Below are 5,011 nucleotides of genomic sequence, written 5' to 3' on the forward strand. Positions count from 1 at the left end.
CTGCGTCATTACCAACGTCATCCTACGTGGCAAACTACAAAAACCTATCGGGAGATGGGATTGGTTCTAAGTGAATAACTAAGCATATGTTCTATATCTGTATGGAGTAACAGAAAGAGGTAATTGGATAGTCAACATCAAGTGGGGCAACTAAGCCCTGCTCTAAAGATGGGCACTATGAACGTCACTAAATGTACGATGTTCCATTGGCTACACACACTATAGGACCCCCAACCATGTGGTCGCCTACAATTGGTTGGCTTCTAACCCTCGTCCGTACTTTTCCACTTATGTTTAGCAGCATGCAGACTGAACAACCAGGTGCGGGTGAGCTTGTCTTTGCACCAGCTTCCCACCAATTAAAATATCATCCATCATCACCTCAATGGTCCAGTGTCAATTAGTGCTTTGAAGTTGGCCTTGAGTTTGTACTATTCTCTGAGAATTTTTAAGGAGTATGGACAATAGCCGGCTTCCGTGCGTAGGTGTGATCACCTTGCTCGTCCAACTTCCTTCTATCACATGACTGGACACCATACATTGAGCCTTTTTGTGTATTTTATTTTCAATAGTCCTCTGACGTCTTTGTTTTTTGCTTGACCTCTCTGAACAGGAGCTTCTGTTCTTTCACGTTAATTGTATTCAATGTTAGCCAATTCCAGTTTGATAAGACCATGGCTTACTTGGCTCGGTGAATTCCTTAGCTAAACTTTTATTCTGTTTAATTCAATTGCTTTTCTCAAATGCAACACTAAAATTAGGCCTTCTTGCTTCATTCAGTACTGCTTATATACGTAGTGGAAACCTTCATCCTTTACTTGTCCATATGTATCTATAGAGGTATATATGTATATGTTGGCGCTTGCCGCGGTCTAATCTATTTAAAAGCATGTGGCTAGCTTCATGATTGCTTTGCTGCTTGCGTTTCATTGCATCTGTACACGTTTAAACTAAGTATCTTGATCAGGTCTGTGGCATAAGTGTCTTTATCTTGATCCCACTTATCCCTGGCACCTTCTTGTACTTTATAAATTGTCTGCCTCTCTGTTCTGGTTATCTTTTTATATGGGTGTCGATTCAACTTTGTATGATGTCACCATTCATCTTTGCCATTTAGTTTCCATGCTTCTTTAGGAATTTCGTTCAAATGGCCATCATATTGTCTTGCATGCAGGTATGGTTTCCTCAATGGGTACTTCACCTTCCATATTCTTTTAGGTATAGGTATTCTTATGGGTCCTGCACAGAGTCCACACTCTTCTCTTTGCTGGTTTAACTGTTCAGTATACGTCACATACTTTGGTTCATACGTTTCAGGTAATGTAGGCGGGGCAGTTGGAGTGGGGGACTTGGCTCCTCCTCTACACTCCCCACTATGGGCGATTTATCGACCACTCTCACACCATCTTCTACATCTAGACATCCTGGTCTGAAGAAATGCTTCTTAGGGATCCATATTTTTATGACTCCCTTCAAGCATCCAGCTGATTTCACATGCTCATCCTTGTTCCATGTCATGAGTATACACTCTCCACTTGGACTGCAATAGATCCATCTTCCCACATATTTCTTATGGTCCTTTGGATACAGGAATTTTGTTCCCTTGTGTGCATGGATACTGGCCTTTACAAAGTCTCTGATTTCTTCATCATTCAGATCTTTTGGCTTCCATCCTGGTTCAACATCAATCTTAATCTTCATCCCTATGGCTTTCTTTGCGGTCTTCTTGCATTGTGAGATTATTATCTTGATCACACAGAATCCAAGCATCACTAATAATAACATACCTCCAAGAAATTTGAACATATCTGCCATCCATTTTGGAACCCACGAGAACAGTGATCCAAACCAGCTGTCATCAGCAATGTCTTCAACCTGTTCTATCATCTGGCCATGGAGCTTTGTCAGCATGTCTATGGCCTCTGTCAATGTTCCATTCTCGTCATCATGAGAAGGTATAAATGTGCAACTTGATTCTCTGATTTTGGCACAAACACCTCCATCCATACCTGTGATCATGTCCAGGACATATCTGTTCTGGAGGGTCATCAATCTTACAGCTCTCAGTTCTTCTCTGATTGCATTGAATCCTTTTTTGGTAGTATTAATCGTCTGTAGTAATTCCCATCTGGTGATCTGAAGCCACTTGGTATTTGCTCCAACCTGGATCCTTGGCATGAAGATCAACATGAACACTGAAGAAGTCTGGCTGAACAGTCTATGTTCATATGGAATAGCATCAACGGCTTCTATTGATTTGGCAGAGAAATAGTTCTCTCTCTTTATTCGATTTATCAGCTCTACAGATCTTTTCTTCCTCGGATGTACATCTGCTTTCGGGAAACTATTAACGTTCAGGTCACCTTTAGGAATCACCAACGCAGGAACATGAACATTCATCAATGTGCAGATTCCTCCCCAATCTTTAGGCAGTCTGATGTAGGCCTTGGATCCACAAGCCTAATAATGATCCATGATGACTGGTGTTCCGATATTAATTCCTGGTGCATCGAAGATTCGTCCACAGTTCTGATTCTCCCCCATTTATCTTGTACCATTGTTCCTGAAGTATAATTTAGAACTCTACAATGGTACTATCTGCAGGAGTCCTCCTCTGTCTTCGACCCATGTCAGCAGTTTAGCACGTTTTGGCCATAATGGTTTACACAACATTTGTGCATTCTCGATTGTTGGTTGGTAGTGACCCATTATTTCCCAGTCTCTGCAGATTACTACTTCTTGTTCCCAGCCATCTGGTGATAGGACAGTTCCCCAAATCTGCATCTGGCCCCTGTTTTTCCATCTACAGATATCTTCTGTAGATTGTCCTGGAACTTTCAGTTTTCTATTTAGTTCTCTTCTTATTCCAGTTCCTTTTACTCAAGGTTTCTCGTATCTGATCACAATATTCTTTGTCTTGGCATTGTTTCTTGTCTTTATGTCTTAATCATAGTCATTTTCATTTGGATCTGTTCCTTCAGTTGCCCATTTGAGAGAGGAGGTTTGACCCATGAACTGGCATCTTGTACTACAGAAAGCTAGGTGCACTATGCAGTGTGCAGTTAGGACATCCATTTCAATAGCTATGAAGATCTTCGACTTCCCCATGCTGTGTGGCAGGAGTGCACATACAAAGCATTCTTCACCTGACGTCCTTCTTCCAACTTCTTTCATGTGTTGGTACCATATGTTGTTTCCCAAGTGTGCTGTCCAGATAATCATTCAGTTCATAATTATCTTCTTGGGTGCTTCTTTTGGTTCTCAAACTCTTCATGTAGTTTTCTATCACTACATTTCTAAACGTATCCACATAACTTCTGTTGGCCGGTTTGTTTGCAGGAACATCCATCCGGGTTTCCTGCGTAGACGAAAGTTCAGCAAGTCTTTCTTTATTCATCTGTCTTTTTCTAGCAACAGCTAAAAATGGCCATAAAGATTCTGCTGTAATCTCTGTGCATAACCTTTCCTTGGGACTCGTGTTTGGCCCTTTTGTCACTGGACCAGGTGTGTCTGCATATATTGTCTGTGTAGGCCCAACCTTTATTAACCCCTTACTTTACCTGATCCGCCGACCCTGTCTCCGGCGTTTAAAAGCAGTTTCTGAAACAAGTGCTGTGTGTGATTGATTATTAACAACATCCATTTCAAGCTCAGGTATCTTCCCATTTTTTCTTGGGATAGGAATAATTATGTAGGGTCTAGGCTGCCTTGTAGTTGCCATGCTTACTTTATCCTTTTGCTCAGAAACATATACAGGAGTCTTTGCCCCATGTGCTCCTATGTAAAATGCAGTTCTCACTGTCAGTGAAAGCAATAGGAGTATGAATATAATGCATGTGTAGATAATACAGTGGTACGTGAGCTTGCAGCATCTACTTCTTGGACAATGTGTGCGTCTGTTCTCATGGGGCAACACAACGTTGCTGTTAAAGTTCCCCATCTCGATCATTTGATGCTAAGGAAGGAAAAACAAACTTTAATGGCTCTGCATTTTTTCGATTGCTTTCTGGAAGCTGTTGTCTTCATTCAGCATTCGTCCTCGATCAACTATCTGCTTTACTGGATGCTAAGAAATGACTTTATCTTTCTTTCTGGAACCAATTTTTTCACCTGTCGGGATGCAAATGTTCCTTTATCGTGAAGAAAAATGTCCTCTGTAAGCCTCTACAAGATCTGCTTCATTTATCAGTTCCTAATCGATGCGTCAAATCTGCTTCAGTCCAGATGACATGTTGCTTCCCTGTCAGCATGAACAAAAAGTTTTGTCTTTTATTCACTTCCTCTATCTGTCCCTCGGAGGAAAGTTTCTACACTGCTCTGTGATTTCTTTCCGAATAGATGCTCACCTGGATTATTCTTCCTTCCAGGATTACATTCAAGTTTGCAGTGTTTCTTAGGTCTCTCAGAAAAGTTAACACATCTGTGTGTCTTCCTACTAGATGCAGGTATTCTTCAATGAGACGAAAGACCACCACACTGTCAGTCAATGTGCTGCGTCGGCTGATAAGGGCATTTGTATTTTCTTCACTTTACTCAGCCAACTTCAAAAATTCTTCAGTGATGATTATGAGCAATCTTCTTATGAGCTTTTCATTGTCAGGGTCTTGAATAAAAGCTGGAATGCAGCAAGTTCTCCCCACCAGTGATGGATAAGAGAGTAATACCAACTCAAAATACGTACGTACGTGCCTAGAAAGGTCATTACTGGGTAACACCATGAGTAGAACCAAACAAGAACTCTGTGTAGAAGGAATCGGGGTATTGTACCCTCTTCCAATTGCCTCAGTCCAAAGTCAATAAGCTACTGTGGCTTTTAAGCATGCAGATCTTCCTTTACTCTGCAACTAAGATGCACAGTGTTCGAATGTGTCCTTTTACCCTTTTATTTATAGCTCAAAAGGGAGTGTCCAAAATAAAGCCACAGTCCACTAAATGGTTCTTCACGCTTTCCACTTGTCAGGTTATGCGTCCTTCTTCTTCGTCATCGATCTCGCCAGCACGTGCTGTGGTT

This window comes from Ambystoma mexicanum, chromosome 8 (genome assembly GCF_040938575.1).
Source record: "Ambystoma mexicanum isolate Mex_15411 chromosome 8, UKY_AmexF1_1, whole genome shotgun sequence".
NCBI classification, from domain to species: Eukaryota; Metazoa; Chordata; class Amphibia; order Caudata; family Ambystomatidae; genus Ambystoma; species Ambystoma mexicanum.